This window comes from Pristiophorus japonicus, chromosome 2, assembly GCF_044704955.1.
Source record: "Pristiophorus japonicus isolate sPriJap1 chromosome 2, sPriJap1.hap1, whole genome shotgun sequence".
Classification (NCBI taxonomy): domain Eukaryota; kingdom Metazoa; phylum Chordata; class Chondrichthyes; family Pristiophoridae; genus Pristiophorus; species Pristiophorus japonicus.
The window spans coordinates 50,551,945-50,565,918 of NC_091978.1; the positions used below are offsets into that span (position 1 = coordinate 50,551,945).

General features: G+C 46.1%; 1 protein-coding gene across 2 annotated transcripts in view; it reads right to left on the bottom strand.

Annotated features, from left to right (window-relative positions):
- Nucleotides 1-13,974, bottom strand: part of LOC139237999 (zinc finger protein 502-like) — a 122,832-nt gene that overhangs the window by 29,209 nt on the left and 79,649 nt on the right. Inside the window, exon 1 of one of the 2 annotated variants that reach the window (XM_070867398.1) lies at nucleotides 10,888-10,963. The exons of the other annotated variant lie outside the window; for it this stretch is intronic. The gene's annotated coding sequence lies outside the window, so the exon portion shown is untranslated. Of the gene's footprint in view, nucleotides 1-10,887; nucleotides 10,964-13,974 lie in introns of those variants that run through there. 2 annotated transcript variants of the gene reach the window in all.

A 13,974-nucleotide genomic window follows, 5' to 3' on the forward strand; every position in this document is an offset into this window, starting at 1 on the left:
GAGATCATTTATTATTCCTGTCTCATTACACAGGACCAGATCTAAGATAGCTTGCTCCCTTGTAGGTTCTGTAACATACTGTTCTAAGAAACAATCCCGTATGCATTCTATGAATTCCTCTTCAAGGCTACCCCGTGCGATTTGATTTGACCAATCGATATGTAAGTTGAAATCCCCCATGATTACTGCCGTTCCTTTTTCACATGCCTCCATTATTCCCTTGATTATTGTCCGCCCCACCGTGAAGTTATTATTTGGGGGCCTATAAACTACGCCCACCAGTGACTTTTTCCCCTTACTATCTCTAATCTCCACCCACAATGATTCAACATTTTGTTCATTAGAGCCAATATCATCTCTCACAACTGCCCTGATATCATCCTTTATTAACAGAGCAAGCAGGAGTAGATAGTTGGAGGGGAACGATGGAAGTACTAATGAGGAAACAGGCCAGGATAGGGATAGAATCTTCAGAGTTAGGATCTAAAACATCCAAAATACTGCTAGAGGGTATATCCGTATTGGAAGGCCATGCATGAACAATTAAGGAGCTAAATAAGCAGGAATGAGAGGATGATGCCAAGGACAGGAAAATAGACACATGTCATGCCTCTGGAAGATGGATGATTGGTCAGGTGAGACACAATGGATCAGATACAAACCAGACGAGTTCCAGATTGGATAAATAGCACCCAGTTGAAAGAAATGGCACAGCACACTGGGCCATTAGACGCCTGCACCCTGAAAGGAATGATTAGAGTGTATGCGGTTACAGGAGGATCCGCGGGGAAACAAACCCCTATGGTAGTGATAATACTATTGATCCCCGTGATAAACCAAGGCTTATACCCGTATTTTCAATATGAAGTTGAAAACATAGGGATATTGGGCCCAAGTTTCAACTGGATTTGCTCCTATTCTTTTGGAGCAACTAGCTTTTTTTGGAGTATCCTAGAAATTGCAATTCTCCACATTTAGTTTGCTCCAGTTTCAGTGAGTTCGTTTAGTTTCGTTTTAGTTCAGATTTTTTTCCAAAAGGGGGCGTGTCCAGCCACTTACGCCTGTTTTGCAAGTTTAGACTGCGAAAAGTTACTCCAAACTAACTTAGAACAGAGTAAGAGTCCACTTTTGTACGCCATAAAAAACCTAGTGCAGAGTTAAGAAATCAGCGCAGCTAGCCAGAGATGGTGGGGGGGGGGGGGGGGGAAAGAGAGGGAAGAGAGAGCACTAAACACCTTCATTTAAAAAAATAAAGAACCATCATCAATAATAAATGATAAATCAATCAATCAATAAATAAATGAATAAATATTCAAAAATTCAAAAAATTAAAAACCAATAAATAGAAAATGTAAAGTTCCTACCTCAGCTATCCGTTCGGGAGCACTGGGAGCCTTCCAACAGCGAACGCAGCAGCAAGCACGCGCAGCCCATACATGCAGGCAGCAAGCAGCAGCAGGCCACTCGGCCAGGGATAGGGTCGAGGGCGCGGCCGGGAGGGGAGGAGGTAGGGGGGGAGGAGGGAGAGAAGGATGGGAGGAGGAGAGGGGGCAACGTTAAACAGACGAGCCTGCCCAGGTCCATCCTACCCACGTCTTGCCCCCAATTGCTTTGCTTTCCTGCTAACCCCGCCTCCTGCTACCCCCGCCTCCTGCTACCCCTGCCCCTCCGAACATCTCTGAGACAGTCCCAAGGAACACTCGATGGCCTCAATCAGTGAGAGCAATCGACATCTTCCTTCTTGATGGTCACTTTTGCCAGCTCCTTCTCCCTTTCTTGTTTGCCATCTCCAGGTCCGAGCTCAGGATCTCCTTCTCCTCCGCATAGTTGGTCACATGCTCTCGGAGCCCGTTCGACCAGGCCTAGGGGCGGCGTGCTTCAGGGCCCCTCCCACACAGCCAGCAGCACATGCACACAGAATCTGGAGGCCAGGAGCTACTGCGCACGCGCACAGCTGTCGTTAGTCTTTTAGGTGCAGGACTGTAGGTCCGCCCCCCGCTGTTGCTGCTACGCTGCACCGAGGCCACAGGAGGCCTTATGAAAGTCGAGAATAGCAAGGTAGGAAGTAGGCACGATTTTATTCCAGGAAAGCGGCGGATCTCTCAGGAGGTGCGCCGTTCTAATCCTCAACTGAAACTTGGGCCCAATATGAGAGGAAGAGTACATCCGCGATGGACCAGTATGAGATCAAAAAGAATGGAAATACAAGGGGAATATCTTTATCTGGGTGCCGGAGAGAAGGAAGCCTAACTATATGCCCTCACCCAGTGGAAGACGGGAGCAAAGATAGCTGGGGGTTTGACTGCGGAAGGATGTGTTATTGGAATAAGCCCTTACCGAACTGAACCCACACATTACGCCTATCAAGCACGAGGAGAATATTGTGTGGTACCTAGCCTGGGAACTTATGATTACGGAGGCTTGACTTGTAACATTACAATGCCTAACTTTTGCTTTACTCCCAGAGTATCGGCGACAGTGGGAAGCGCACACATGACATATATACACGCCAGGAAAACAATGACATTAATTATAAGCGATGAGATTAAGCAAAAAATTGATGATTACATGGAAGAGCAAGCGCCACCAATTCCCCTGTTACCTGAAGATTTAACCGAGCTCAAAGGACCATTAAGAAATAACATTAAAAAATATTATGAGCTAAAGGATAAAGGCAAAGAACTGGACAATGAAATAACGAATAACCTGAAAAACCAGCCTTGATACTTGAGATTATACATCCGTGGATAAGGATCCTTTCACATACTCTAGTGGCAGGTACAGATAATAATACCTCTGAGTTGGTTGGTGATGTTATGTAACAAGTGCAAAGACAGAAGAGGCATACCTGAGCAAAGCTACACCCTTGGATCAGAATTATATTCCATGTGTTAGTCCTAGTGCAGCTGACAGTGGTGCTGATACTCTTGGGAGAATGTGCAGGCAGATATAAGAGACACGGAGCAAAGACATTGGCCAAGGCACGTAAACGAGAACGCAGAAAGCCTTTGCTAGATCCAAAAAGGGGTAGTCATAGAAACATAGAAAATAGGTGCAGGAGTAGGCCATTTAGCCCTTCGAGCCTGCACCACCATTCAATATCATGGCTGATCATGCAACTTCAGTACCCCTTTCCTGCTTTCTCTCTATACCCCTTGATCCCTTTAGCCGTAAGGGCCACATCTAACTCCCTTTTGAATATATCCAATGAACTGGCCTCAAGAACTTTCTGTTGTAGAGAATTCCACAGGTTAACAACTCCCTGAGTGAAGAAGCTTCTCCTTATCTCAGTCCTAAATGGCTTACCCCTTATCCTTAGACTGTATCCCCTGGTTCTCGACTTCCCCAACATTGGGAACATTCTTCCTGCATCTAACCTGTCCAGTCCCATCAGAATTTTATATGTTTCTATGAGATCCCGTCTCATCCTTCTAAACTCCAGTGCATACAGGCTCACTCAATCCAGTCTCTCCTCATATGTCAGTCCTGCCATCCGGGGAATCAGTCTGGTGAACCTTCGCTGCACTCCCTCAATAGCAAGAACTTCCTTCCTCAGATTAAGAGACCAAAACTGAACACAGTATTCCAGGTGAGGCCTCACCAAGGCCCTATACAACTGCAGTAAGACCTCCCTGCTCCTATACTCAAATCCCCTAGCTATGAAGGCCAACATAGCATTTGCCTTCTTCACCGCCTGCTGTACCTGCATGCCAACTTTCAATGAGTGATGTACCATGACACCCAGGTCTCGTTGCACCTCCCCTTTTCCTAATCTGCCATCATTTAGGTAATATTCTGCCTTCGTGTTTTTGCCACCAAAGTGGATAACCTCACATTTATCCATATTATACTGCATCTGCCATGCATTTGCCCACTCACCTAACCTGTCCAAGTCACCCTGCAGCCTCTTAGCATCCTCCTCACAGCTCATTACACCACCCAGCTTAGTGTCATCTGCAAACTTGGAGATATTACACTAAATTCCTTCATCTAAATCATTGATGTATACTGTAAATAGCTGGGGTCCCAGCACTGAGCCCTGCGGCACCCCACTAGTCTGCCATTCTGAAAGGACCCATTTATCCTGACTCTCTGCTTCCTGTCTGCCAACCAGTTCTCTATCCACGTCAGTACATTACCCCCAATAGTATGTGCTTTAATTTTGCACACCAATCAATCTCTTGTGTAGGACCTTGTCAAAAGCCTTTTGAAAGTCCAAATACACCACATCCACTGGTTCTCCCTTGTCCACTCTTCCAGTTACATCCTCAAAATTTTCTAGAAGATTTATCAAGCATGATTTCCCTTTCATAAATCCAAGCTGACTTGGACCGATCTTGTCACTGCTTTCCAAATGTGCTGCTATTTCATCTTTAATAATTGATTCCAACATTTTCCCGACTACTGATGTTAGGCTAACCGGTCTATAATTACCCGTTTTCTCTCTCCCTCCTTTTTTCAAAAGTGGTGTTACATTTGCTACCCTCCAGTCCCATAGGAACTGATCCAGAGTCAATAGACTGTTTGAAAATGATCACCAATGCATTCACTATTTCGAGGGCCACTTCCTTAAGTACTCTGGGATGCAGACTATCAGGCCCTGGGGATTTATCGGCCTTCAATCCCATCAATTTCCCTAACAAAATTTTCCGACTAATAAGGATTTCCTTCAGTTCCTTCTTCTCACTAGACCCTCGATCCCTTAGTATTTTCAGAAGGTTATTTGTGTCTTCCTTCGTGAAGACAGAACCAAAGTTTTTGTTCAACTGGTCTGCCAATTCCCCATTATAAATTCACCTGATTCTGACTGCAAGGGACCTACGTTTGTCTTCACTAATCTTTTTTTCTTCACATATCTATAGAAGCTTTTGCAGTCAGTTTTTATGTTCCCTGCACGCTTCCTCCCATACTCTATTTTCCCCCTCCTAATTAAACCCTTAGTCCTCCTCTGCTGAATTGTAAAATTCTCCCAGTCCTCAGGTTTGCTGCTTTTTCTGGCCAATTTATATGCCTCTTCCTTGGATTTAACACTATCCTTAAATTCCCTTGTTAGCCACGGTTGAGCCACCTTCCCCGTTTTATTTTTACTTCAGACAGGGATGTACAATTGTTGAAGTTCATCCATGTGATCTTTAAATGTTTGCCATTGCCTATTCACCGTCAACCCTTTTAAGTATCATTCGCCAGTCTATTCTAGCCAAACACAAAGACGACACAAGTACCTGATATGAGTCGTGAGTGTCCCAATCCTATCGCCTGATCAACGAAACCGAGGCGGGAGACACACAAATCAAAACAGGGAAAGGAAAATTGCTGTTCATGGTGGGTGTTTGGGGTTACCACCTGATCAAATAGGGGATTGTAGGAGTGAAAAACCTTAATCAGGGATAAAGTAAGTCAGTGTAATTAAAATATATAGCAAGAAAGGCTGAGAGAAAGGTTTAAATGTGTTCATGGTAGTATAGCTGAATCCCACATCCCAGCAATTAGGCTGGAACACATAAGGTCAAAGAAATTCTGTTAGGAGATAAGAACACCCACAAGATTTATGTAGACAGCCCACAGAAATAATGAAAGGAGGCCACAATGTTCCAGCCACAGGAGATAATAGGGACAAAGCCTCTTTTAAAGCAGAGGGTAACCAGACATCTGCCAAGGACAGAGTTAGCCTGGGAAGACGTTCCCAGAAAAGTATCACATAACCTGCAGGGGCTGTTCCCTAGCAACAGCCGTCAGAACTGAATGTACCAAGAGAGTCATTAGAAATTACTGTAACCAATAAAATTAATGTAACTGTAGTAACCAATGACATTGCTGAAAACTGTATTAACCAATGTATTAGTAGTAGGTGGGCGGGGACTGGTGGCAAATAACCAATGGAACACTTCCCCGCTGGTTTCTGTATTTCGACTCTATAAACTGTAATTGCATCGCTTGTCCTGAGAGACCGGGAGTCGAGCAACCAGTGAGCGCACTGTTGCAACCGGCTCTCCCTTGATTAATCAGGTTTTAATAAACAATTCTTTTCTCTATATATAGACCTTTCCTTGTCAAATGTTATATTTTTAATACTCCACAACAACCAATGAATCCTTGCTGCTACTTCTCTTAAGACCCTAGGACGCAAGCCATCAGGTCTGGGGGATTGATCCGCCTTTAGTTCCATTATCTTACTGAGTACCACCTCCTTAGTGATTGTGATTGTGTTAAGTTCCTCCCCTCCTATAGCCCTTAGACTATCCACTGTCGGAATATTGTTAGTGTCCTCTACCGTAAAGACTGATACAAAATATTTGTTCAGAGTTTCTGCCATCTCCATGTTCCCCATTACTAATTCCCTGGTCTCATCATCTAAGGGACCAACATTTACTTTAGCCACCCGTTTCCTTTTTATATACCTATAGAAAATCTTGCTATCTGTTTTTATATTTTGCGCTAGTTTACTTTCATAGTCTTTCTTCCCTTTCTTAATCATTTTTTTAGTTGTTCTTTGCTGGCTTTTAAAAGCTTCCCAGTCTTCTGTCCTCCCACTAGTTTTGGCCATTTTGTATGACCTTGTTTTTAATTGGATACCGTCCTTTATTTCTTTAGTTAGCCACTTACACCCTTTCCTCCTCACTGGAATATATTCTTCTTGAGAGTTGTGAAATATCTCTTTAAATGTACACCACTGTTCATCAACCGTCCTACACTTTACTCTATTTTCCCAGCTCACTTTACCCAACTCTGCCCTCATACTTTCATAGTCTCCTTTATTTAAGCTTAGTACGCTGCTTAGAGATCCAACTTTCTCACCCTCCATCTGAATTTGAAACTCAATCATGCTATGATCAATCATTCCGAGGGGATCTTTTACTAGGAGATTATTTATTAATCCTGTCTCATTACACAGGACCAGATCTAAGATAGCCTGCCCCCTGGTTGGTTCCGTTACATACTGCTCAAGGAACCCGTTCCTTACTCACTCTATGAACTCCTCCTCAAGGCTACCCTGACCAATTTGATTTGTCCAATCAATATGGAGGTTAAAATCATTTATGATTATTGCTATTCCCTTTTTACAAGCCCTACTATTTCCTGGTTTATACTCCGACCAACAGAGTTGCTACTGTTAGGGGGCCTATAAACTACACCCACCAGTGACTTTTTCCCCTCATTGTTCTTTATCTCCACCCAAACTGTTTCAACACCCTTATCATTTGAGCCAATATCATTTCTTACTATTGCAGTGTTTCCATCCTTTATCAATAGAGCTACCCCACCTCCTTTTCCTTTCTGTCTGTCCTTCCGGATTGTCAAGTACCCCTGAATATTTAATTCCCAGTCCTGGTCACCTTGCAACCACGTCTCTAATGGCTATCAGATCATACCCATTTGTATGCTCTGCGCTTACGATTTATTAGTTCTTGGATCTCCTGATCATTTTCATCAAACGCGTCCTGATGTCTTCTGGTTGAGTAACCAAGTGTCTCTTCACAGGCACTGGTTATGGAGACTTGGAGGGCAGACCAAGCGCTGTGGGCATTCAGCATTTCAGTGTCATCAAGACACGCCAGATTAGCTGTGAGGCGCTGGCTGTATAGGGCTCTCTTAGCTGGGTCTTTAAGTGGCCCGGCATTAACTTTTTTGCGGCACTGCTTCTGCTGTCCCCTCTGCTTTGGGGCTATGTTAATATCGATGATGGATCGGATTAGGCGATGGTCCGTCCACTAGTCATCAGCTCCTGTCATGGCGCGGGTGATGCGAACATCCTTGCGATCCCTGGCTCGGACGATGACATAGTCGAGCAGGTGCCAGTGTTTGGAGTGAGGGTGTTGCCACGATGCCTTGTATTTGACCCTGTGGTGAAACAGGGTGTTGGTGATTAGGAGTTCGTGTTCTAGACATTTTGTCAGGAGGAGGGTACCGCTGGAGTTGGCTTTCCCTACCCCCCCTCTGCCAATCACGCCTCCCCAGAGGGCTGTGTCTTTGCCGACCCTGACATTAAAGTCACCTAGGAGGTTCAATTTGTCGCCCATGGGGACGCGGGACAGGGATGTCTCGAGGTTGGAATAAAAACCCTCTTTAGCCTCATCCGTTGGAAAGAGTGTTGTGGCGTACGCACTGATGACTGTGGTGTATTGATTCCGGGATAGGATAAGGCCAAGAGTCAGGAGACGTTCTTTAACCCCGCAGGGGAAGTCTTTGAGACGGTCGACCAGTTCATTTTTGACGGTGAAGCCGACTCCATGAAGGCGGCGTTCTTCCTCTGGTTTTCCTTTCCAGAGAAAGGTGTCACGAGCTGGCCTTCCCATGCCCGTCGGGTCTCGCTTAGGGTGGCGATGTCGATGTCAAAACGCTTAAGTTCCCGTGCAACTATGGCGGTGCGGTGTTCCAGCCTGTTGCTGTTGGAATTGTCCATGAGGGTCCTGACGTTCCAGGTCCCGAACTTCATACTGACGGAGTGGAAGATGCCTGCACATGAGTTCTTTTAACATGAGGTGGCCGCTGCACACCAGCAACCACACGGGCTTAGCTGAGCAAGGTCTTGGTCCAGTGGCAAGGGGGTCCAAGACGACTGGAGACTAGGCACTGCTGTATAAGCCTAATTGCCTACGGTGAGGTATTGGCCGCAAGCTCGGCGCTAGTAGTGCCATTGATGGTAGATGGCCCGAGGCTTGGTTTGGGGGGCAGACATTAGGAAGGTCAGCTGTCCGCTGGGTTTCCGAGGGATGTTTTGGAGAGTTTCTTCCAAAGTTAAAAATTTCCCCAAAGGTTTCCAAGTTGTTTTAAAAGTTTAAGAGTTTAAAAGTATTTCCAAATTTAAAAAAAAGTTACACAGATTGATTGTAGGTTTAATAAATAGATTAAGAGATGATTAAAAGTTGATAAAAAAAAAGTCTAAAATGTAAATCAAGTTGTTTAAAAGTTAGTGTTCGACGCTAGCGACCTAGGGCCGGGCCGGCTGGTTGAAGAGACCCGGAGTGCGTCGTTGGGCCAGGCCGGCTGGCCGAAGGGACCTGGAGTGCGTTGTTAGCTCAGGCTGGCCGAGGGGACCCGCAGTGCGTTGTTGGGTCAGGCCGGCTCGCTGAAGGGTCCCGGAGTGCGTTGTTGGGTCAGGCTGGCCGAGGGGACCCGCAGTGCGTCGTTGGACCGGGCCGACTGGCCAAAGGGACCCAGAGTGCGTTGTTGGGCCGGGCCAGTTAGCCGAAGGGACCCGGAGAGCCTCCGCTCCCGCCATAAATGTATAGTTAGGCTGTTTGACTGTCACTTATGTGCCTGTTCATCTTCTGTAAAGTAAATTTGCTTTATATTTCAAACTTAAAACAAAGTCTGATATGTTGTTCTATTGCTTTCAAAGACTAGAGTGAGATCTTATGACGATAAAATAAGCTCAGTAACTAACAGCAATTAGCAGACAGCATTTGCAGTTAATTTCCCAGTCATGTTGCAAACTGCAACCAGAAGGTACTTGTGCATGAAACACAAAAGGTTAGTATGCAGGTACAGCAAGCGATCAGGAAGGCCAATGGAATCTTGGCCTTTATTGAAAATGGGATGGAGTATAAAAGCAGAGAAGTCTTGCTACAGTTGTACAGGGTATTGGTGAGGCCACACCTGGAATACTGCATGCAGTTTTGGTTTCCATATTTACGAAAGGATATACTTGCTTTGGAGGCAGTTCAGAGAAGGTTCACTAGGTTGATTCCGGAGATGAGGGGGTTGACTTATAAGGAAAGGTTGAGTAGGTTGGGCCTCTACTCATTGGAATTCAGAAGAATGAGAGATGATCTTACTGAAACGTATAAAATTATGAGGGGGCTTGATAGGGTGGAAGCAGAGAGGATGTTTCCACTGATAGAGGAGACTAGAACGAGGAGGCATGATCTTGGAATAAGGGGCCGCCCATTTAAAACTGAGACGAGGAGGAATTTTTTTCTCTCAGAGGGTTGTAAATCTGTGGAATTCACTGCCTCAGAGAGCTGTGGAAGCCGGGACACTGAATAAATGTAAGACAGATAGACAGTTTCTTAACCGATAAGGGATTAAGGGGTTATGGGGAGCGGGCAGGGAAGTGGACCTGAGTCCATGATCGGATCAGCCATGATTGTATTAAATGGCGGAGCAGGCTGAGGAGCCGTATGACCTACTCCTATTTCTTATGTTCTTATTAACACCACCAACTCCAAGTTCCCCTCCACGTCACACACCATCGCCGTTCCTTCATCGTCGCTGGGTTAAAATCCTGGAATTCCCATGAAAATACCACAGTTGTTCAAGAAGGCGGCTCACCATCACCTTTCCAAGGGAAATTAGGGATGGGCTATAAAGGCTGGTCTTGCCAGTAATGCCCACGTCCTCATAACAAATATAAAAAAAGTCGCTCCTCTACTTTCTCTCTTCCAAAGAGGATTTAGTAGGAGAAGTTTGGAGCTTTTTTCTTACACTGAAGCAGGGAATAATGAGGGTCAACCTGCTAGAGGTCCTCAAGACCATCATGGGTTATTGATCAAAAGCAAAGAATAGATTTGTTTCAGGGCACGTCACAGTCCGCATGCGCCGCTTTTGTTGGAAGTTTAGAACGCATATGCTGAGGGGCAGCAAGGTCCCAGAACCAGCTGCGAGTGCGCATGCTCAGGGGCAGCAAGGTCCCAGAACTGGCTGCGAGTGCGCATGCTCAGGGGCAGCAGGGTCCCAGAACCAGCTGCATGTGCGCATGCTCAGGGACAGACAGATTCCAGAAGCCACTGTGAGTGCAGTGCGCATGCTCAGGAGCCAGCAGGACAGTTGCGAGAGCGCGTGCGCATACGCGCCGAGCGTTACTCTGGGTAACGGTCATTACCGGCAGAGAGCAAGTTTTCTCAGGTAGACGGACGAGCGGGGAAATAAATGACGATAAACACAAACCTGGGCGTCCCAGTGTCCCGAGAAGCGAACAGAACGGATTTAGCTTCGCGGAGCAGGTCAGCTTGCCTCTGTGACACGTGATCCAGGTCCTGATTGACGGGAACTTCCGACCAATAGGGAGCGAGTGGGACGGGGCTGGAGGAGCGAGCCGGCGGCGGGTCCTCCAACCAATCGGGGAGTCGAAGGGGCGGGACTTCCGCAGGTGTTTGTGTGACCCGCAGGGTAGCGACTTTCTGCAGTCCCTTGTTCAGGGTCTGGGGCCAGGGGAGGCTGTGCGCTTTTGTTCCCCTTATTGGGACAAGGCCTCATCAAATGAGATATTTGACAACGCAATGTCTCAGTTTTTATTTGCCATCTGTCCGTCAGTGAGTAGGTCTCTCAACCCCGAGTCAGGAGGTCGTGGGTTCAAGTCCCACTCCAGGGCTGTGAGCACATAAATCTAGGCTGACACTCCAGTGGAGTGCTGAGCTGTCGGAGGTGCCGTCTTTCAGATGATATGTCAAACCCAGGTCCTGTCTTTTTTCAAGTGTATGTAAAAGGTAGAAGCAGGGAGGTCTTACTGCATTTGTACAGGGCCTTGGTGAGGCCTCACCTGGAGTATTGTGTTCAGTTTTGGTCTCCTAATCTAGGGTTCTTGCTATTGAGGGAGTGCAGCAAAGGTTCACCAGACTGATTCCCAGGATGGCGGGACTGACATATGAGGAGAGACTGGATCGACTGGGCTTGTATTCACTGGAGTTCAGAAGAATGAGAGGGATCTCATAGAAACGTTTAAAATTCTTATGGGTTTAGACAGGTTAGGTGCAGGAAGACTGTTCCCAATGTTGGGGAAGTCCAGAACCAGGGGTCACAGTCGAAGGTTAAGGGGTAAGCTATTTAGGACCGAGATGAGGAGCAACTTCTTCACCAGAGAGTGGTGAACTTGTGGAATTCTCTACAACAGAAAGTTGTTGAGGCCAATTCACTAAATATATTCAAAAAGGAGTTAGATGTAGTCCTTACTACTAGGGGGGGTCAAGGGGTATGGTGAGAAAGCAGGAATGGGGTACTGAAGTTGCATGTTCAGCCATGAACTCATTGAATGGTGGTGCAGGCTCGAAGGGCCGAATGGCCTACTCCTGCACCTATTTTCTGTGTTTCTATGCCAATATTTCAAAGGGCAAGGATGTTATCCCAGGTGTTTTAAACGACAGCAAATTTTAAACGACAGTAAAGAATGACTAAGAAAGCAATAAAGAAAGGAAAGAGATTACAAAAGTAAACTTGCGCAGAACATAAAAACAGATAGTAAAAGCTTTTACCGATATATAAAACGGAAAAGAGTGACTAAAGTAAATGTTGGTCCCTTAGAAGATGAGAAGGAGGATTTAATAATGGGAAATGTGGAAATGGCTGAGACCTTAAACAATTATTTTGCTTCGGTCTTCACAGTGGAAGACACAAAAACCATGCCAAAAATTGTTGGTCACGGGAATGTGGGAAGGGAGGACCTTGAGACAATCACTATCACTACGGAGGTGGTGATGGACAGGCTAATGGGACTCAAGGTAGACAAGTCCCCTGGTCCGGATGAAATGCATCCCAGGGTATTAAAAGAGATGGTGGAAGTTATAGCAGATGCATTGGTTATAATCTACCAAAATTCTCTGGACTCTGGGGAGGTACCAGTGGATTGGAAAGCAGCTAATGTAACGCCTCTGTTTAAAAAAGGGGCAGACAAAAGACAGGTAACTATAGGACGGTTAGTTTGACATCTGTAGTGGGGAAAATGCTTGAAGCTATCATTAAGGAAGAAATAGTGGGACATCTAGATAGGAATAGTGCAATCAAGCAGACGCAACATGGATTCATGAAGGGCAAATCATGTTTAACTAATTTACTGGAATTCTTTGAGGATATAACGAGCATGGTGGATAGAGGTGTACCGATGGATGTGGTGTATTTAGATTTCCAAAAGGCATTCGATAAGGTGCCACACAAAAGGTTACTGCAGAAGATAAAGGTACGCGGAGTCAGAGGAAATGTATTAGCATGGATCGAGAATTGGCTGGCAAACAGAAAGCAGAGAGTCGGGATAAATGGGTCCTTTTCAGGTTGGAAATCGGTGGTTAGTGGTGTGCCACAGGGATCGGTGCTGGGACCACAACTGTTTACAATATACATAGATGACCTGGAAGAGGGGACAGAGTGTAGTGTAACAAAATTTGCAGATGACACAAAGATGAGTGGGAAAGCGGGTTGTGTAGAGGACACAAAGAGACTGCAAAGAGATTTAGATAGGTTAAGCGAATGGGCTAAGGTTTGGCAGATGGAATACAATGTCGGAAAATGTGAGGTCATCCACCTTGGGGGAAAAAAAACAGTAAAAGAGAATATTATTTGAATGGGGAGAAATTACAACATGCTGCGGTGCAGAGGGACCTGGGGGTCCTTGTGCATGAAACTCTTTTTGGAGTTTATCTGCAAAACAAAAACATTAATCGGTGCCACCCGACCTGGATGACACACCAGACATTTACAAGGCCCTCTTTTTTTTTGGTTTTTTTGGGGGGTTTTTTGTGTATTTCTTTTTTTTTGTTTTTTTTTTGGGCACTAAAATCACCTTTTTTTCCACAGTGCCCCCTATAAAAGGGAAGGGGACACTAAAAGCACCGGCAATTAAAACAAATTAAACTTTAAAACGTAAAATCAAATTAAAATTTGGTTGCCGGGCGTGATGATGCACTCCAGTCCCTCCGGTGCCCACCTCTCGCGGAAGGCCGCGAGCGTACCGGTGGACACCGCGTGCTCCATCTCCAAGGACACCCTGGACCGGATGTAAGAGCGGAAGAGAGGCAGGCAGTCAGGTTGAACGACCCCCTCGACCGCCCGCTGCCTGGACCGGCTGATGGCACCCTTGGCCGTGCCCAGGAGCAGTCCTACGAGGAGACCCTCGGACCTACCCGCTCCCCTCCGCACAGGGTGCCCAAAGATCAGGAGAGTGGGACTGAAGTGCAGCCAGAATTTCAGGAGCAGCCCCTTCAAATAGTGGAACAGGGGCTGCAACCTCGTGCACTCAATAAAAACATGGAACACGGACTCCTCCAG